Consider the following 22,277-nt stretch of genomic DNA (forward strand, 5'->3'; position numbering starts at 1 on the left):
GGGGTTGTGGTGCTGAGAAGGCCGGGTACAATTTGGGCTTTCCACACCTAATAGTTTAGGCCAGCGTAGCTTGGCTTTATTTTGCAGCTTCCTTTGACATAGTCTTAGAAAATACATCTTCATTTCTAGCAAGACAAGTATTATACATTTCTTTGCACACAGGCTTCTTGTGCTGTTTTAATATGCTCTGGACTAGCAGATGTGACAGAGCATATGAGACTCCCAAAACCTTCAGAAATGGTACTGGGGCCAGGTAGGGAATGGGATGTCTAAAATGGTACCCAGCACCTATTTGTAGATAACCCAAGGACCTGCCTGCTCCCATGCTCAGCAGAGGCCGTGCAAATTCTTCCCTGTTCTGGAAACTCTCCCATCAATTGGTTTGCACAATATTGCTTCAGATTTCACAGTGCCTTGCAGGAGGGAGATCTGAAGTCAGCCCTGAAAGTCATGACAGCTTTCTTCACTGAAAGAGTGCCACCACCATGGCTCTCTTCAAGACTTTCTGGCAATGGGGAAATAAAAATGTCAAGGAGCAAGAAGTTATTCTAAATAACCAAGGTCTTTACTGACATGTGAATCGTTATAATAATCTAGGATGAAGTTTCAATGCTTGTTCAGGTTCCCTAGCCTCAGTTTTGTGGCATTGCCTATGCCTCTCCAGAGCATTTTTAAACTTAACCGAAATTTACACAGAAAAATCAATTTGTATTGTGACTTAGTGGAAAAGCAGAGAGAAAGGAGGGAAAAGTTCAACATTTAGGGATTTGTTTGGGTAAAATGATGCACGTTTGACTTGCCCTTGGAAATTTGCTATTTATTATCTCTGTCCCAGTTGTTGGCTGTCTGGAAATCTGAGAAGGAATTTGGATGTCTTGCACCTGCGGAACAGGTGGATTTTGGAAATGGCATTGACGTGACTGAGGTGCTCCCAAGAGCCAGCCCAGTCTCCCAGGAATAGCTGATCACACACTCCAAGACTGAATTGTCACTGGAGATGGAAGCAGTAGAGGGGGTGAAGAATGAGGAATTGCAAGAGAAATTACATGAGGAGGAGAAAAAAAAAAAAAAAAACCCGAAGACATTTCCAATTTGCACATCTGTTAGGAGGGAGTGTAGAAAAGATAATAATAATGATGATGATGATGATGATGATGATGATGATGATGATGATGGAGATGAGGGGATTTATTGTGAACCCTTCCCTCAGCACCATGCAAGGGGGCAGTTACCCAGAGCAGCCGAACAGCTGTGACTCTGCCTACTTGGCTGATCTGGGGGACGGCATGCTGCTGGCCCTGGGAGCAGAGCAGGTACCACCATCCCCACCACTCCTGCTTGCTGGTGGTAATGGGAACGACCCTTCTACAATCTCCTACCTGGCTCTGAATCCCTCCTTTTCACTCTTGTCCCTCTGGCAGGAATAAATTGGCTGATGCTCTGCTCCCTGCCACATCCCAAACTCTCTGTAAGGAAGAGAAAGAGTCCTGGTGACTCAGAGGTTTGCAGAGCACAACCAGGGTGACAGATGCAACAGGAGAGTTGAAAGAGAGAAACAATTTGCTCAGCAGAGCATCAAAGGCAAATATTCCTTCGCCTCTCTCATTGATTCTTCACCTTCTCCAGAAGTTACTTACCGTCGTTTAAATCACTTTATCCTACTAATCCACCAAAGGCAGGTGAGATCAGGATGGGTTAGCACAGAATTGCAAATATATTATTGGGATATTTTCTGTGAAGACAAATAGACCTTAAAGTGCCTTAATGTCTAATGCCAGAATGCTGTGCTTAATTAAGCAGCTACAGGGGCCACTTACAAATGTGATTTCTGGATTGATTATCTATAACTCTCTCTGCAGCCCCTATTAACAGCCTCCTATGAATAGAATTGTTTCCTATAAGTGTCTCATCCAGGAAGATGCCGTGGCTGCTTTTGCCAGGCATCTTATTCCAAAGGATCAACCTGAAAATATGAACTAATCAGCAACAAGCATTGATAGGGGCAGAGGAGGAGGTATAAATCTCCTCAGGGGCTTGTGGGGGGAGGATAACAGTGATGAATCTGCAGATTAAAAGGCTGTTGCATTACCATTGAGAAAGGGTATAACGTGTGTGTGTGTGTGCATTAGGCCAGATCCAAAGCTTGCCCTGTGTGTTTCTGTACAAGGCTTGATAAAAAGCTTGCCCAAAGTAACAGAGTGAGATTTGGGTGCCCTATAGAAATGGTCAGAGTCATTAAAGTGTCCAAACAGAAGGCTGAAGCAGAGGAAACTGACCGAGAGAGGACAGTCTGGTTGCAAAACATTTCCTAGGAGAATCTCAGAACAATATGCAACATCTTCTAGTGTAACTTTGCATCAATATTTATGGAGCTATTCTGCTATAAACCACCTGTTTTCTGCCCTTAAATAATCAAGTTTTATAGCCTCCCTGTGAAGAGGGATAGCCAGGAATAGAGCTTGTTCTTTGTCTTTCCATCAGTAACTGCTAGCTACCTCGTGTTACATAGGTTTTGAAGAATAAGATTTAGAAGAAACTGTGCAAAAGCTTGTTCCCAACACAGCAAAAGCATCCAACCAAAAGGAGAATCCAGCAGGTATGGAACACAGACACCTGTCCAAAGGACTAAGACAGTCACAGTTACGATGTGGGGATACCAACAACCTGGTTTTCTGTGGTGCGATCCACATTTCCAGAGTTTGCTTATAAATGCACACTAGCTAGCAGGGTAACTGAAGTCCTGAGGTCTTGCAATACAACTTTAGCTGCCATTCTTGCCGTGCCAACTCTTCACTCACTGGCACTGCACCATCTGTTCATAGCACGGAGGTGCTGAGCAAAAGAGAGCTGTTAGCAGGGGTGTTGTGACAATGAGGTGCAGCATCAGGCTATACGGCAGAGGCAGACCAGCAACATTAGGAGAAAATTCACAGCAATGTGACATTTGGGCTTCTCTTCCACCCCAGGATCCCATGAGATAGCTCAAACCGGCTTTGTGAAGTGTGTAAGCAAGTGATCGTGGCTTTGCATACATGCCACCCTGCTAATTACAGGATGACCAACATCTCTAGCAATGAAAATATCATGAACCAATGCCTCCAGACCTTCAAAGACAATTTTCTGGGGGAAAAAGGGGAATATCCTGCTCTGGAAGGAACAGTCTTGTGCCCACTCAGGTCAGTGCAGCAAAAGCATCATCTCTCAGCTGAAGGATGATGCCAGCCCTCTCCCTTGGCTTCCTCCTGGCTGCAGAGCGGGGAGGACCAGGGAGCTGCCTGGGGATGAGATCTGCCCCTTCCCGACTCCACATGTGCCCCGGGAAGGAGGGAGAAACAGCAGCACACACAGACACACAGAAGAAGAAAGGGAAAAAAAAAAAAAAGAGAAAAAGAAAAAAGATGTCAATAATTTAAGAGACAAAGCTTCTGCCGTGAAACCCAATCTATTTCAGGCGCCTGCAGCAGGTTTTGGACACCTTGATTAATCATAACTCGCTACATATTATTTCCCTATAAACAAACTACAATGTTACTCATAGAAACAGCTTTATCTTGACAGCTGCAAAATGCCAGGATTTAATGTCGAATGAACAGAGTTTCACCATATGGTACCGCTCTGGGCCTGAGACGTTATAATCCACAGCATATTGCCTTCCGGAAACAACGATTACAAGGAAGGCCCCTCTCCTTTTAATTGCATTTGTTGTCTCTAGTTCACATTGTCTCCTCTTTTTCCTGACAGCTTAGAATAAATCAGAGTCTCTCGGGGGGGCTTGTGTTGGGTTGTTTTCTTTTCTCAGTTTCTATTCTTGAGAGAGGGGCTTGCCAAGGCTCTGAGGGTTTGGGTAGCTCTTTGTAGGGCTCAGGGTTGCAACACCCATCCTAGATGATCTCATCTCCCAGCCCACTAACCCACAGGCTGGCAGATCAGAAAGGACTTCATGATTATGTCTACATTAACTAGAATTGCCAGATGGCTCATGCAGTGAGACTTCTCATCCTCTACTTGTTAATCCCCTTTTCTTTGATAAAATCACATGAGAAACCAATATTAACTTTTGCTTTTTCCTGCTTTCTATCAGAAACTAGAGGATCTGAATCAAGTTTTCCACTCCTGGGGGCCCACTCTTTGGGATTTTCCTGTAAGGAGTTGTGAGGGTAGATATGAACACAGACAGGGTGGCTAGAAGACGATGCCTGGGTTCAAGTGGATGCAGGCTGTGATGATCTAATGAGAGCTCAGTTCTTCCTTGGGCTCAGGAGAGGAGAAATTTATTGTTTTACATGGGTCTGTGCTGTGGTAAAACTTGTGCCTTGGTTCTCCCAGGCCCAGACTTGTGCTCTCTCTCAAAACCTAGCCCCATTAGTGGAGTCTGTTGAAAATGCAGCAGTGCTGCTCTCTGATCTTGGACAGGAATCAGATGATACTGGCACCATCTGGTGTGCTGATGGGCAACAAGTGAGGAAAATCCGCTATATCCTTCATTTTTCAGCATCAGGCAAGACAAGCCTGAAATTGTCAGTCAACCCCAGCTCTGAAGCAGCATCCAGGGAACACACGACTATAATAAAGTGACCCAAGTGGAAACCAGTCAGATAATCCCCTTCCATGCAAGACCTCTAGCATGCCTCTGACATGCCCCCGTGCTAGACATTTCTGCCTGTACATCTATATTTGCTGTCCCTGGGTTTTGTGCAGGTTTCAGGTGGCCATCCTTTGTGACCAAGGAAGGGAATTTTTTGAAGTTTTGTATTTTTTTGCAAGGGTTTTGTTTGTTTGGATGTGTGATTGTCATTTGCAGCTGCTGGAAAGGAAAAAAGTTTTTACAACTAAGCTATTACAACTCCTGTAGGCTCTCTGAAGATTTGGATGCAGTTTCTGGTTCTGTTGCAGAATTCCTATGTGACCCAACTCCTGCAATTTATATAAGTTTCAGTTTTTCCCATCTGAAAAAGGAAAATAAGCAAGATACCTGTTTTTCTCTCTGTTCCGTTGCTCTTCATGCATACCTGTGGTGGTTCCTACTTATCGCTCTGGCAACGGCAATGTTACATCCCTTTGGGGTGGATATAACACGGCAATGTTACATCCCTTTGGGGTGGATATAACCTCAAATTTAGGTCCCTTTCTCTGACAGTGATGTCCACCTTGCAGTTTCTTTTTATGCTATGCAAGTAGGAATCTGCATGGCCATTGGAGGCAGGAGAGGGAAGTCATGGGGTTAAATTGCAGCAGAGAGATTAGCCTTGATGTTAGGAAACACTTGCTAAGTGTAAGGAGAAATGAGGGTTGTTTTGATCCTTGCAGCAATCCTGGTCATTGCTTTGGCAGGGAGTGTAACCACCGCCCAGAACAGTGCATGGAAAGGCAGTGGGAAAATCCACCCTGGTTCCAGCAACTGAGCTGGTGACAGTTGATCAGAGACAGTGAATAGCTCTTGAGTTTCATCAGGGAGAACCTTGTTCATGAAACAAGGCCAGACTTTGGCAACATGCACAAAATTCAAGGAATCATTGAGAATAGGGTTGGGCAGGCACAAGGTCATCTAGATCGCTCTTGACTTGAGACATGCTCTTATCCTTTGTTTGTCCAACTTCTTCCTAGATCTCTGGTGATTAAGGGACCTTACCCTGTCCCAACACCCTGATGCCCTTGTCCTTAACTAGTCTTTCCTCATGGGCTAAATCTCCCCTGCTGCAGTTTAGCCCTAGACTTTGCTCTCGCATCCCCAGTATCCAGGAAAAGGGTTTACATTGCTTCCATGAAGGTGCCTGAGGGCAGACGGATACATGGTGCATTTTTGTAAGTCAGATCTATGTCATGAATCAAACGATGCAAAGGCAGATGGTAATACTTAGGGTTAAATAGTTCACATTAAAGCACTGCTTTGTTGCCCTTTTTAGCACATAAATTGATAACTCAGTGTTGAAAGGGGGAAAAAAAGGTGAATTGCCCACTTGCCCAAGTGGAATAGTGATGGGATTCATCTTCCTCCATTTCAGATGTCTAACGAAAGTATCCACCACTCAAATACATGCCTTTTATGCAAAGCTATTGCTACACAGCTCATATTAGGAACACAGGCACAAACGTAAAGAACTGGAAAATCACTGGGCCCATTTCCCTGGCTAAGAGGCAACGACACCTTGTTAATCTCCTACCTCTAGGTGTGCTTTAATGGCTTTATCTGTGACCAACGTGTGAACTGCTGGGGTGGAAGCAGGGTGTAAGTTATGGAAGCTCATAATGTAGTATCTAATCTGCACCACTAATGGGGAGTGCCTACTTCAAGACCAGTGAGATACCTCCAGGTCCTGGCACTATATGAGGAACTGAGTTTGCTGATGCCTACTCTGCCATGGGAACAGCAGAAAGCCAGAAATGGACAAGTAGCAGTACAGGTCCCACCAGAGAAAAGCTTCAAGGGTTTAACATGGCAGGTTTGTGAGAGCAGACACATTGAGGTTCAAAACAGCCAACCCCACAGGCTGCAGCCATGAAATTCATGCTGGGATACAACCAAAACATCAAGTTTATGGATAACCATTACACTGGATTTATGTTTCATCCACAGGATGGTGCATCAGCAACCTGGCTAGACCCTGATTCAGCACTGACATGAAAAGCCTTCGAGCACTACAGCAGCTAGAGGCTTCATCACTGAAGAGGTAGGTGCTGCTTTTCTCTCAACACTCTTAAAAACGTTGAACAAAGCAGTTCTGCTTGGCTAAAGTCTCCCTACATCACTGCAGTGTTCCTTCCTTCCTTGTCTCCTTTGATCTAATTTAAGGAGTAATTAAAATCCACAGCCAAAACATGAAATAGTTGGGGCAGGATGACATTCTTCTCATTAGCAGCAAGGGGTGAAAAACAGTGAGTGAGGCTGATGGTGCAGATGGGGGACAGCAATGAGTATGAAGCCCAGTCACATCCTGATGCATTGCAGCTTGATGTCTCTGGGTCATCTGGAGCTGGTCACCTCCTGACATGCTGCATGATCCCAGGGCCAGAAGGGGAAGGAGAACTCATCTCTGAGAGGCAGTTAAACTGATCCAGGGTTGGTTGAAGTGGTATTGGCATGCAGTGGGACCCAAACAAGCACAGGGTGTGAAAACTGCCCTCAGAGTACAGTTATGAATAGCAGATAACCATTCCCACTACAGTGCAAAAAGGCTGCTCTGGGTAAGGATGGAAACCAGGGCTCTTTTGATGAAGCTGGAAAGAAATAACCTCTGTGAATAGAATTGCAGCCTAATTGCATGACAGCCATGTGTGCTAGCAGGTAAGAGCAGAGATCTGAGTGCTCACTAACAGCCACAGCTGATGAGACCACCTTGCCAGTATGCTTTGTAACCCTTTTAGCTCACTCCTTAACCATCCCAATCTACCCAACTCTGGGTAGATTCCTGAAAATACTTAGCTTGAAAAGGTGCTGAGCACCTGAACACCAGAGACAGCCAATGGAACTATAGCTTAGCACCAGGGTAAAGCAAGTCCTGAGTGTGGCTGCTGCTGAGCTGCTTGGGGAGCTTTCATTTGCCCATCAGCCCTGGTTTAATTAACAAGTGACTGGTAACAAAGCCAATCCTTGCCTGGTTACTTGGACTACACTTGTAAGCAGTGGGAGAAAGGAGCACTTCCAGACACCTTTCACCTCATCCTGCAGTGACTGCCTCAAGGGGAAATGATGAATTGTGCTTTATATGCTGGAAGGTCTGAGGGTGACTGGTTCAGGCACAGGCTCTACTATGTGGCCAGATGATGCCTAAGGTTAGATGAAATGAATTCCAGCTGCAATAACCACGCTAGGCTACATCAGCCTCGGCCGCACTCAACACCGGAGCTGCTGCCCAGCCTTGCCAGACAGGTTGTGGATAATTGTCCAGGACTCTTTTCAACAATTTTGCTGCTCTTTTCTCTTTTCCTGGCAATAGGTAAAGTTGTTATCTTAAGCATAACACATTTGCACACAAATGGAGGTCCATGTTATGAGCAACAAATCATGTCTTGGCTTAACAAGAGTAAATATACACACACCTTGTAACTGCTGTCCCTGGGGTATCCACAAATCAAGAGCTGCCAGCTATGTAAAAGTGTGTGTATTTGAGCACTGTGGAAAAAATACTGCCTGTGACCCACATGTAGGTAATGCTTGTTCAACAGCATGAAACAGTGTTCAATAAAATTCAACCTCCCCAATTCACTTGCTTTCAAGCAGTATACTCCCCCATTATTGAGAATATTAAGAACCACAGCAGCATACCTGTTAAACCTTAATTAAAATTGAAAAAATCATTTTTCTTTGAAATGTATAAAACTCTAAAAGTAGAGTCCATAGATGCTATAAATTATACAAAATATTTTGTATCTATGTATGTATATTTAATGGAATCATTATTATACCCAATTACCTCACAAATCTTTTAATATTTCATTAAACAGGTAAACTATTTATACATTTTATGCATAATATAACATTAATTCAGCATCAACTCAGTCTGCACACATGCCTTCAGATTTGCTTTCATTTGCATATTCTTGAATTTACACAGTAAGATTTGCTAATTAATTTTTATCAGGAACCCCATAAAGAAATGCTGTATTCTCACTCCTCCAAAGATGCCTTGTGCAGTCGTCTCCTCCTGGGGAATGATTTAATAAGAGAGAGGACTTTTCCTGGGAAAGTCAATGGCGCTCATAAATTCAAAGCTAAGGGTCTTCCTTATGGCTTGGGTGGCTTAAACAATGCAAAAGATGTTCTCTGGCCTTGACTTAATACAAGGAGCGAATATGTATCCCTGTAAAGAACTTCCCGTGAAGAACAGAATCTTATCTGATTTCAAAATCAGCATTACAAAGTCTGATTTTTTGGTTCAGTGTTTGGTAAAGCATTAAAAGTAATATCAGTCCAGAGAGGTAAAAAAAAATCCTCCAGGTTCTTTGAATCTTTGTATTGCATTTGGAAACTCTTAATGTGATTGCAGAATCTCAAAGCTGAATAGTCAAAATAAGTTGTTGTGTGTTAGCTCGTATAGGCCAATGTTGTAATCCTGTGGCATTCAGCTTCAAAATCATCATAAAATCTAGGGGAAAAAAAATTGCTTTAGCCACCAGAAGAGTTCCCATTATTCTCTTCATAACCAGTTATAATAGTTATGCAATTGCCTTATACTTTAATGCAAGCTTTTAATAGTAATTTCATCCTTAAAACTTCAGCAAAATCAGCCGAAATCCTTGTAAATCAGAACAGTGCAGCTTTTAGAGAAGCATTCTCCTTCCTTTATGGTTTGAGTTAATTAACATAATGCACTTTCTGCCTTCCAAAACGTTAATTTTATCCACCCCCCTGAATTTCACAACAATTCACCAAAGATTAATCACTAAAAGTAGCATTTCTATTTAAAACTAAATAAGCCAGTGTCATTAGAACTTCCCAAATGCTACCGTTAATAGTCAATATGAACTGGCGAATCTTGAGCTGACTCCCACCCTGGGGCTCAGTTCATAGATGCTTACATGTGGGTAACTTGAGTCAAGCCCTTAATGTCATTACCTCCAGGTGAGCTGAACTCTCCTCTTACAGGCAGTGGAATAAAATAAGCACCTGTCTTAATCTTAACTCTGTATTCGGGTGAGATGAATCATGCCCTAGAAGTGCCAGGATCTCTCCAAAGACTACAAAGAGAGTCTAGACAACCGACACATACGTGAACTTCCATAGTACAGATGTCTACATTCAGTCAAATGAATCCCACCCAGGTCTTCAAACGGTTTGTTCTCATTTGTCCTCATTTTTGTGTAGTTGAAATTATGGGAGGACCTACCAATCTTGCAAGATTTTGCCTGAAGATGATGGGCATCCTAGGAGATAATTTTTGAGCAACATAGTAATGCCGTGTTGATGATGATAGATACGCAACCTTCATGCTGTCTGAGCTGCACTGAAGAACTCAGAATAAAAAGGGAAGCAAAAAGCTGACCTGTTCCAGCCCCTGATCCAGCCAAAGCTGCTTGATGGTTCCTCTGTCATGCTGAGTGTGATCGTGCTGTGAAACAAGTTTTTTCATAAAGAGCAATCTCTGTAGTTGTCAAGCAGCCTGACATAGACACCCTGATGCCTGCTCCTCCTTCCCAAACTCCTCCCTCTAAACTTTGTTCGTTTCCATGCTGTCTGGCTGACATTTCTCCTCGGGTGATCACTGACGAGAATTTTGAATTGGAGCTTTTTAACTAAGAGCACTATGGAGCACAGCAGCGCGTGACCCATTTTTGGCTGTGGCGAAACTATGGATGGCTGATACTAGAATTAAATTTGGACCAGGAAGCGGGAAGTAAAGGTTATTTCTTTAGATGTCAGTAAGGAGAATGAATCAGTCACAATTACTTAAGGAACCTCAGGGAGCAGTTCAAGCATATGTGATGCATGAAGGCAGATCTAATTGGGGTGATTTTTTTGGGAAGAGGTTCATAAAACGTGCCTGTCTCCATGGTAACTGAACACGTAGGAGTGCACTTGGTCTGGTTGATCACTGGAGTCCTCAGCATGTGACTGTCCATCTCTTAAAGCCTAATTGGTTGTTTCCGATCTTTTTTCTTAGGCAGGCGTCTGACTCTCTTCTACAAATGTTACACATGAATGATTTCTTCCACCAAAATGCAAAAAGCTGTGCTTTCTGGAACAGACCTGATCTGCTGAAAGAAGTGCAGTGGGGGTAGCCTTAGACATTCAACCCCTTGGTCTCTAAAGAAAACTTTATCTCATGTGTTTATCGTGCACTAAATCTTCTCCAGATGTGGTATATTTTCTAGAAATCATTGGACCAACACATACAGGGTATGAAGCAAGCAAAGTAATCATGACCTCGCATTGAATCTGAGTACTACATATATGTTTTTCATTAGTTAATTGAATTATATCCCCACATGGATCATGACCGTGACTGCATTAGTCTCCATCAATCAGCAAGTCAAAACATACTCAGCCAGTATTCTCTGCTCTTTCCAAATGAATGGAAAATGATCAATAGAGAAAGCAAAAGGCTAACTTCGCTTTTGCAGGTATTGTTTCCCACTTACTTGTTGTGGATTGGCAAATACATAAAAGCATGGAAATATAAAAGATGATAAAAATAGTTCTATTACAGTTTCTAAAAACAAAACTCTTGAAACTTTTTTGTTCTGGAGGGGCAACAGAGCTGCATTGCAGTATTATTCATAGCTCTTCGTATAGATCACTGGATTGGTGCAGTTAATTATTTTTCAAGATTAGCCCATAGATGAAATCATACAGATTTAGAGGACAATGCTTTATGTATTGCCAACAATGTACTAGTTCCTCTTTCAATTGATAAAATAATTAAGGGCTTGGTTGAAAAGGGCATATTTCTCTCTGCGGCCATTGGTGCCTGAAAGCATGAAATTTCAAAATGTTTCCAATACTTGTTCATTGAAAGGGGAATAATCCATTTTCTGCTTAATTATTTTCAAGAGAGCAATAAAAATTGTAGTAGGAATATTTAAAAATGTAAAAAGTGCACTACATTCAAATGGTTTGAACTTAGGCAATGTACCATCATTTGCAGATGATAATGAAAATGTTAACCTTGGGAGAAACCATTTTGTCTACAAATTAATGACAAATAAGAGGAATATTAGATTCGGACTAACTGCTAAGTTCATATACTGCTTCATACAGCAAAGTATGCCATATATAAGTTGTCATCTGGTTCTGCAGGTTATATAACTAAGTTTTAAATCACTTTTCCTCATCTGGCAAAGGGTTTCAGAATGACAGAAGATACTTAATAGCTCTCACTGCAAAAGGTATGAAAACACTGAGGAATGTCACCATTAAATGGATGGCTGTATAACCTGAGTGGGTCTTAAGATATTTTCCAGTTACTAGAAATTAATTATTATGGCAGAAGAAGATTGCTCAGTTATAATTTTCAGATTCCTGAAGGATGATGAAGATGGGGATGATACTCTCAGGAACTGAAAACTAACTGCTTTTATTTCCTTTCACAAAAAGTTAAAAGGTTTTTTGGGTTGTGGAGTTTTTTTGGTTTTTTATTCTTTAATGGCACAGTCATAAAAGTAAAACAATCTGATCTTGTATGAGAAGAAATTTATGATATAATGAGTTCACTGAGGAGTAAAGTAAAAACAAAAAATGGTAAATCCTTTGGTCACACTAGTAACTCTTATCAGAAAACAAACCATGACAAAGTAGAAAATACAGAAAAGGATTTTAGTTCTCTAATGCTTGACTTCACAATTTGATTTTGGCAAGTAAAATCACCTTAATCAAGAACCTATCTTTAAATCACATTACTCTGGAGCTATTTTCAAATCTCGGTTCTCTCAGTTTCTTCAAAAATAATGGAAATTATGCTGTTCAGTTATATCCTAAATGTAGCATGGAAAGAGTATTTTCTGTGTGCAAAAAGCCCTGCTCTGGGCTTGCCGTGCCCTGAGCTGGGTGTCCCTGTGATCACAAGTGTCCCATGGCCAAGGGCTCGTGCCCGACCTGCCTGAGCTCAGCGCTGGGGACACCCCGCATGGCCAAAGGCTGTTGCCCTGGGCAGGCACTGCCCAGCAAACACCAGCCCTTTGTGTGCCCAGGCTGGGTGCTGGGCAGCTCTGCCACTGGTGCTGGGGACCAGGGAGAAGGGAGGAGGTGGTGGGGAGAGGCTGGAGTGAAGATACCCCTGGGAGGACCCAACAGTGAGGAGGAAGACACCGCACCATGGACATCCCACTCCTGCCAAAGACCTCAGGATGGTGACAACTGGAGGTTCTGCTGGTCACCTCCAGCAGAACCATCATCGCTCCAGGGGCTGGAGGGATGGTGGCAGAGTGAACGTCATATCAGAGGAAAGAGGAGATAATAAGACACTTTCTAGTATAACAATTTTAAGGGTATTATTGAGACTTTTCTGTACCACTGTGGACTGTCCTAGTGTCATTGTAACCGGACTAATAATATCTGGTTGTTGCCTTTTGATTAGAGTTTGATTTGACTCTAATTAGACTAAATACAGGTTCTTGGCTCCAGATGTGTCCCTTTAGCCCATAACTAGGCACTGAGCACAGCACTCCCTGACTTGCTCTGGACCACTCTGTCTTGCTCTTTCCAAGGTTTGCTGTCTCTACTCTACAGACAGTTAGCCCTAAGCATATGATCCAAACCAGTTAGTGCCGCAAGTCTAGGGGCAGGAATTGGTATTTGGTTGCCTTTTGTTTATAAGCATAGATTTAGAAGATCTCTGGATAAGTTCATAGGTGCAATGGACCTCCAAGAAGTAAGGATTGTGTGGAAAGCCAGGGAAATGTTCTGTCCTCTTGCTAGTTGAGCCATTCAAAGAAAAAGAAGACTTTTCACATCATTTAAATTCTAGGTAAATATGGGGTTCGTTTGTTTGTTTGTTTGTTGTCCCCTGTTCATTTTTTGCTAGCTGTATTGTCTCATTTAGATTTCATAAATAAATATTTTTATTTATCTTCTTCTAGAGGTTAGGGTAATTTCAAGATAACATCTCAGCACTCTCTCCTTAGCAGTACTGTGATCCTAAAATTGGGTACAAGCTATGAAGGGCCCGAAGCCTTAGTACAGGCTATAAAATACTTCAAGGGATAATAGGATATGCATCCACTTTCTCTGCATGAATGAGCTGGTACTGCAGAGGTCAGAAGAAGGAGAAATGTCTTCTAATAACGAGCAATAAGCAGGAAAGCTCTCTGTCGTGTTGCAAGGTAGACAGGAGCATGCCTAAAATGTTAGGGTGCTGAGAAAAGTCTTGACAGGGAGATATGAAAGCACATTTACTCTTCAAGCAGAAAAGGGCAGTAGAAATGGTGCTGTGGGCTGGACTGGACGATGAATTCAATGGCACAGCAAGAGAGGAGCTGACTCATAAAGTTAATTGATAGCTGGTTGGTTTGTCACTTACATTTTTCAGTCAGACCCCCTTGTGGAAAAAGAAGGATTCTTTCTCTCATAGACATTAAATGATTGTGAGATTAGTGGCCTAGGAATTATGAAGTCCTCCCTTTGACTCCCTCTGGCTCTAAGCATTAATCAGATAATTGTCTGGGATGTGAGACACTTCTACCTGCTTCTTCCTCCCAAGCCTGAGTGCTAAATCTTACCTCTGCATTGCGCTGACTTCACTCAGGCTGTGTTTTGCTGCTGTAGATATTCTGCCTCCTTTATTGTGCATATTTATATGGAAGCAGAAGATGTAGTAGAGAGAAGATGAATGGTCTTAGGAACACAAGACCAGGTGAGATGCCTTGGTCCACTGCTATTATAAGAGCTATGCTATATAATCTCTTAAACAAAGGCATGAAGTCCCATCTAAGTAGTTTGGTTTCTTGTCCTATCTCCTCCTCTGATAGCATACTCTAAACCTTCTGGTTCTGACGGTTTGACTCTTTTTTTACTAGTTTTCAGCCTAAATGTATTCACAAGCAGTCTGATCCCTCTCATTATGTGTTTATGGTCTCTGCAGTCCTGCCCTTCCTGTCAGGTAGTTGAAGAGGTTTTACCGCCTTCCCTAGTTTTTATGCAGCCCAGTGAAATTTTTCTGAGTGATAATTTGCTTCAGGAAATGAAATGTGGTGAGTCTCCCTTCCTAAAATAGACTTTGTTGCTCCTCAATCATCTGATCAGCCCTTAGTTGTGTTTGTTCCAGGATAAGTTAATTTATGGAACGTGGGTGTCCCAAATTGCACATTGCATTTGCCTCCCTACCAACACGAGACAAGATTGTGCTGACCTTCAAAGAAACTCAATTACACATTGGTTATAGAGGAAGAGGCAGCTATCAGGGTGTATATGGGAGTGGAAAACAGATGGAAGAGGTTGGATATTATTCCCAAGATCATGTATAAGACAGGATCCATCAGTTCTGATACCGTAATGAAGCATTGCTAGCACAACTTTAGCTCACAGAAGTTCCTTTTATGCATTTTTTAATCAGCATTGAAACAACTGGCAATCATGACATGTAACATAGCTTAGAGTTAACAACCCCTTGAGATGAGTGAAGACAGCTGTGCCTCTGAGACGTGTATTCATGCCCTCTGCAGATGCTGCTGTCTCTGTTTTCATCTGCTTCACAATTGCAGGGTTTCTCTGCAACCCTGGTACCTGCCTGAAATTTCTCTGGCTGGATGTGGACGTCTATGGGATGGGCACCTCTCTTTGAGCTAGACACCCTCAGCTGCCTTTAAGCTGGGGGAGTGAATGAGGCTTCTTGATTTATGACCCAAAAGTGCTTGCTGTTGACTACAAAGAGCACCAAGGATGAGATGTAGTTGTGTGCCCTGGATCTGGGTAAAGACAGGTTGGATGAGCCCTGTTGTTATTTTCCTCCTCAAATGAGAGCTGAGTGAAATGAAAGGTAACAACAGCCACAGAAAAGGACTGCCTTCCAGAGTCTCGGCAAGCAGGACCTGCTGGAGCCCTTATGCTTCACAGCTGCCTTTCTCCATATCCGTGTGTTATCCATAGATCCCAGAAATATTTTATATGCACATGACATTTCTCACATCTCTCAGGCTTGCATGCCCATTACAGTGTGGGGAGTAATTTTTCTCATCATTGCTGCTAAGATTTCAGCTCTGACAGTGAGCTACACCTTGCTGGATATAATATAAGAAGTGGGAAGAATTTTGAGTGACTTTTTGTCTGCTGAGCAGGATTTGCAGCTCTGTAATGCTACATAAATAAGTTCTTTGCTGATTTGTAAACAGAGTGCATTTGAGGAGGAGGAGCTGTAGGATTTTCATTGAAGGCTCTTGACAGCTATGTCTGAATGCAGCTGGCAGACAAAGGCAAAATGAGATCCAATTGTAGGAAGGAGAAGGTGGAAGGATTTAAAATGAAAATAAGAAACAAACTTGTAATGCTTTTTTGGTGGGATGGATCATCAGCAAAACAAATCATCTTGCGGGGCGGGTAGCTTCTGCCCTTGAGATCTCTATGGGTAGAGTGATCTAAAAACTTTGCCCTGCCTCATGTGCTAGCTCCTGGGCTAAGGGTGAGTGGTCAGATTTCTCTGGAGGTCAGACAGGATCAGAATGGCCCTTCTGGTCTTAGTGCCAAGGGATCCTGCTTTGCAGGGGAGAATTAGCATCCATGTTTATAAACAGGGAAAGCAGGACAGAGGAGCAGTAAGGGGCATCTGAAAACTTACTCATCCTGCAGCGCTGGTCACTGCCCCTTTCTAGGAAACGGCTTCTCCCACCACTTGCTTGGTGCATGGTGATCACAGCCTCCCAGTGGGTGCATGCTCAGTCCCGCTGCAGGTGTTCAGCTGTGCTCCGATGTCAGTAGGGGTAATGCAAGGAAAGCTCCCTGCTCACCTGTCAGTGCAGGACTGATGGTGAGCTCACTGTTCTGCTGCAAAATAAAATTATGGTCAGAGGTAAAACACGGGTCCTTCACTGCCATCCTTGTGTATCATCTGTCACATTGTGTGAAGCATGCTTCACTGACCTGTTTTATACACCAGCCACAGGTCCTGTTGCTCTGATATAACCTTTCTCCTGCTCCTCCACTGGGAAGCTCCAGGTTGGGATACTGAGAAAGAAGGATGTTTTTCCCAACCCTCTGATCCATTCATGTGAACTCTGGGACAGAATCAATGTGTGATTCAAAAACACCATATCTCATAAAGAAAATTCCAGAAAATATGCAGAACTTTCTAGAGGGGGAAAAATGGAAAAAAAAAAAATTCCAGCTGACACAACCCTGGGAATCTGTGACTGTTATCATTACTTGCCTGGTAAGGAGTCGGGACCATGCAGGTATCTGTCACTGCCAGAAGGCTCTTGAACATCTGTTGCAACTGCAGCAGCATCAGAATGAGGAGGAAAAGATTAATCATGCTCTGGATGTTACTGGCTAATGCATCTTCCCTGCTAGCCTGCAGTCAGTGACAGGGGTGTCCTGAACTATGTTTTGCAGTGGGCTCAGCAGGGACACCCAGACAGCTGGGAGGCTCTGGCCTTAAATGGCTTCATTTAAAAGTTGCTCTCTGGTTAGATTGCTTTTAAATGATGCTAACTTCTCCCTTGTTTTCAATCCCAACTTCAAGAGGGAGGATTGAGCCTGGAAGTGAATGCAAATAGAATTGGGAACTGGGATGAGGCTGGCTTCATCTGAACAAAGCAATCATCATGGCCTGTGAGGCTGCTGTGGCTTTTGGGAACAGAAAAGGGGGATGCAGGTGTGGTTTTGACACATATAAAAGGCATGTTTAGAAAAAGGTGAAAATAGCAGTTACAGCAACTACAAACTCTCTCATGGTTGGATCAGCCAATGAGTGTTTGTTCAGGGAGGAAACATATCTAACGTGTTTTTGCCATGCCTTCAGGGGTTATCACGTGGTGGGGAGAGGCTGCCTCTACTCACAGCAAACTTGGCTGCTATGTGTCTGCCTCCTCTAGGAGTCATGGCTGTTGCCCCAACATCAGTAAAGGAAAATGGAGGGGAATGAACTCGATCCAGCTGGCAGGGTGCATGTAGGTAAATACCATCATTGTGCTACCCAGGCTGCTGGCTATATGGCTAAGAGCTTTACTGAGCTGTCTTCATAGAAGGCTTTACTGCCTATGGCTAATTTTTCTTATGGTTCACAGGTCTCTCCTGTTCTCCTTTTTTTAAGATGGTGCATTCCAGGCTTTTAATGTCACCTGAAGGTACTGGAGAGTCTTCTGTGGCTCACAGTAAGTGAAATGGATGGTTGTTTCATGGACCCTTCTATTGAATGGCTGCCAGACACTGTCAGTGATGGCCCAATAAAGCAGAAGACCTCCTACAGACCCAGTCCCATTCAGATAATTTTTATACTGAATCAGAGCAATTGGGTTTCAGTAGACAGGTGCTGCCTGGAAGGCCAAGGTAATCTCTATGGTTTCACCTCTCACACCTAAGATGCACTCAGTTGTTGGCTTCCCTTAGATACTTCTTCTTTCTGAGCTCTCTGAAGAGGATGCAATTGCAAGGGATCAATCCCGACCCCAAGTTAGGAATAACCAATCTGTCCATGCAAGTGAGGAGCAGCAAATACATCTGTGAACACGTCAGGGTAAGTGCCAGTAATGATGATTAGATAAACTCTCAGGTGCTGAGATGATGGAGAGCAGAGTCATCGAGCTGAGTGCAGGAATAGACTGTGAAGGCAGTACATTTTGGTACCATGGCATTTCACAGTTCCCTCACATTTTTGTTACCTCACAGATTCTTGGTGAAAATGGGTTTTTATTCAGTTTTGACAAGATCATTTCTCCCTCTGCAAGACAGGTCGTTTAAGAAATAAACGCTGTATAACCGTATTTATCTGAAGGCTGTGGAAGAAGGAAATAAAATAGGAAAGGAAAGAAAAGAAACTCTCTATCTGGCTCTCTGCAAAGACAAAACTGCAGACAACAAAGATCAGATTCTGCGAGTCAGCGTCAGCTTAGTCCTGTTGGTGTTTCCTACTGCCTTCAGAGGCCTTCAGAGGTGAATAGGCATCCAGAACCAGTGAGAAATTATATGGGGCATTCAGTGGAAGTTAGACCAGTGAAGTCTGACCCCAGGGAGAACAGATATTTCCAGACCCAGAGTAAGATCTAGGTGGTTTTATTCCAGACCTATATGCGATGCTTACCTCATCTTTTGTGATGAACCAGAGCAAAGAGACTGTCCAGCTGCTTCGCCATTCCACTGCTGGAGAAGGGTCTGAGGGGACACGGTCATCCAGTAAAAAGCCCTGGGCCCTGGACAGGAGTATGACCCCAAACCACAGCTCTCACAGGGCACACAGGAGGGATTTCAAAGTCATTGGATTTTGGTTGTGAAACGACTGAAGAGCTGTTGGCAGTTTTGCGACCAAGCTCCACCATGAAATATCTCCCTGCTCCCTTGAACGACCTCCCTCCTTCCTTCACAGAGGCAGAGCAAACTGCAATTAGCATCTGTGCCCGCTCTCTAAAGCAGCTCAGAGCGAGAGTGAGCAGCGTCTCAGACCATTAGCCCTGGCGTCATGCCATGAAGCCCTTCCGCAGCGTGTCTGCCACCGTGATGGATGGTGGCAGGTTTCAGAGCTCGGCTTGTTCCCAGCCAGTGACTTACGGTAACTTTCTCTGGGGGCTGAAGGTAGAGGAGGAATAAATGGTGCATGAAGCATCTGTGGGGGAAGGAGATGACTCTGGGAGGAAACTCCATGAGCTCACGGATATGTACCATCCCTCCCTGACCACCCAAGGCCACCAGCTACCACATGTTGTGGAGCTGGGGGAATGGTGACTAGAGATGGTAGCCAGGGAAAGGACCATTCCCTGGAGGCTGGAGATACAGGCAGTTGCTAGAGGTGCAGGGCATGTGGGTGGCATGGGTGAAAGCTGCTGGAGGTGCTGGGATGAAATGGAGCTGGGGAAGTGCTGCAGCCAGGTGGATGCAGGGGATAGTGCAAGGCAAGAAGAAAAGTTGTATTGAGGTAGAGCTAAAATGACGGGTCTGACCCTACCTCAGCCTCATAGGAGGGAGAAGCAGGCAGGTGAATATCACAGCCTGATAAAAGCCAGTTGCTGCAAAGTGCCAATATCTTGCTAAGCCAGAATCTCAAATAAATGCAGCTGCATTTGCAGTGCTGAAGGTACTTGCCCCAGGGAGTGGTGGCCATGGTGCTGAAAGGTCATGTCCACGTTGTTTGGGGAACTCTTTCCAGGCCATCACCCAGCATAGTGCTTGGCTATGGCACACTGTGGCCTTAAGATAGTATTATTATTTTTACTATGCTTTTTCCAGTTCGAAGTGCCTGACATACCACATGCAAGTGTGCGTAAGCCTTTTGTGGGATCAAGAGCTGTGGGGATAATTTAGGACTGTGTGGTGGAGGGGGCCAAACCTGGGGAAATTCTGGGTATAAGAATTCTCCCGAGGGAACAGCCCTTGGATTCTTCATTTATGAAGAAACTGGGACTGATCTAACACATACACATTGGGGACAGTTTGGGGAACTAGGACCTGGAAATGATCTTGGCAAACACAGAAACACAGAAGTCTGAAATGTCCTGATGCCAGGCTAACTTGCTTAATGCTGGCCAGAAAAATCCTGTGCTTCTTCAACTGCTTATTAAATAGAGAATGACAGAGTCCTAGTGGTGAGATGTGCTTGCATCATTGTGTGAATCATTTTTTCCTTCTCTTTCCTATGAGGCACCCTGTACAAGCAACTGAAGAGCAACAGCAGTCTTGTTACATCTCCATTTCAGTGATCCTGATTGTTATTAATGATAATAACAGCACTTACAGGTCCTAATCAGGACCAGCGCTAGGTGCCGTACACAGGATGGCTCCTAACTGAAACACCATACAAGAAGTATATACAACTCTTATACCTCCCTGGTCTTCTGTGAAACCGTAGGAAGGTGTAATTAATCTGATATCAGCAAGAAAGATGCTTCTTGTTACTTTCCCAAATGTTTCCTTTTCCAAACAATATGTGAGATTTGCCCTTAGTTTTCTCTATGCCATGCATTCCTCTAGAGACCAAAAAGCTGTTACTCCCTTGAAATACTACTAATGGTACTCTGACACCAGAAATTTTGTTTTTGTCAACTTTTATAAATTGCTACCCAATATTTCAGCACCCACTTGAATTGTGTAATTCTATCAATTTTATTCTAGTTTAAGCCCTGTGAATTATAAAACCAAATGCCTGTGATGTGCTGTAAATTTGAAAGCACATAAAACATTTGTGCCCAATTTAAGAGCACAATGAAAGATGAAAACAGTTTGCTGCACTGGAAACTCATGAAAGCTGCACAGAATGCACTCAGTGAAGAAAACTGTAAGTGGAGAAATTACATATACATTATAATTCTGTGTATATATGAGGAGACATGCTTCAGAGATAAAGAAAGTGCCTTGCAAAATTGTCAGAGGCTATGTGAGTTTATCTAATTGTGAAATTTGGCCATCAGAGTCCTGATGACTGAAAATACTGCATAATTCAGCATCTCCAAGCATCAGATGTTGCAGGGAATGAGCTCCGTAGGCTGCTTGCGGTATACAACGAACAAGTTAATGGCCGTGAATCCAGTGGAGCCCTTTGCAGCTCCCCTGCTGAGAGATGACTAGGAAACTTAATGAAGCTGTGTGAAAGATGCTCCCAGGTGACCAGCAAAAGGAAAACACTCTGGATCCACTGCTAGAAGTGCACTGAACATGAAGTACCTTCCAATGAGTTTGTTTCTGATACCGATATCCAAAAGACCCAGCTTGTAGCACCCAAGAAACTGTCATCTGCCCAGCTAGTGAAAACCATGTGTCATCCCATCACCTGAGCTGTGATTTCACCTTCCTCCCACCCAGCCTTGTCTCACTAGATTGGAGGACTCAAAGCCCACGAGCTCTGCTTCTGTAAGCTGATGTTCCCAAGAGCTAATGAACATGTTTCAAGCAATTAGTCATTATGAGCCTGTTTGCTTCCACTTGTGCTACAGCTGAGTCCAGGGTCCTTGGAGAAACTGTCTCGCTTGATTGCCACAGAGTGCATGGGTGTTATGTGACCTTGCTAATATTGTGGATCTACCTAAAAAGTGTACAATCATTCTGCAGGCAAACTTCCTAGGCAATTTCTTAGCAAATGCTGAAACATTTCTGTGTTGGTCCAAATTGCTTCCTCTCCTTCTCCCATCTGGGAAATAAACAGATTTTTCTGCTTGTGAGGGGAAAGCAGTCTTTACTTCTTGAGGCTGATCTGGGAAGCCAAACTTACCCTCTTCAGTATTACTGCTGTCATCTTCGTTGTCCCCATGGGGCTTCTCTCAGCCGTCACCCATCCCTGGCAATTTTTCTGGACTGTGAGCACTGAGCTAGGACAGATCCCTTAGTACAAGTGTATGCAATGTTTCCAATATAGAAAACACTGCAGTGCGAAAAGTAAGAGCCCTGCTGCAGTGCACATTCCGTGAGCAGAGAGCAAAGCTGTGTGGGAAGCTGAAGGGAGGACCTGGCAAAGTTTGAAGCAGAACTTTTTACCACAAAATTTTATATCCTATAGCCTTCTGGGTACCATATATTTTGGTTTTTGTTCTGCTTCCAAAAGGTGCTGTTTGTCCCCCGTCTGTTTCTCAGTGTATATAGCGCTGAGTATTGTGAACTGTATTTGCCTTCTTTTTTTTGTTGTTTCTCATTGTAAAGATGTTTTGGGTTTGTGCAGCAAGGTTTTGGTAGCAGGGGGACTACAGGGGTGGCTTCTGTGAAAATCTGCTAGAAG

Source organism: Platalea leucorodia, assembly GCF_965183815.1.
Source record: "Platalea leucorodia genome assembly, chromosome: 4".
NCBI lineage: Eukaryota > Metazoa > Chordata > Aves > Pelecaniformes > Threskiornithidae > Platalea > Platalea leucorodia.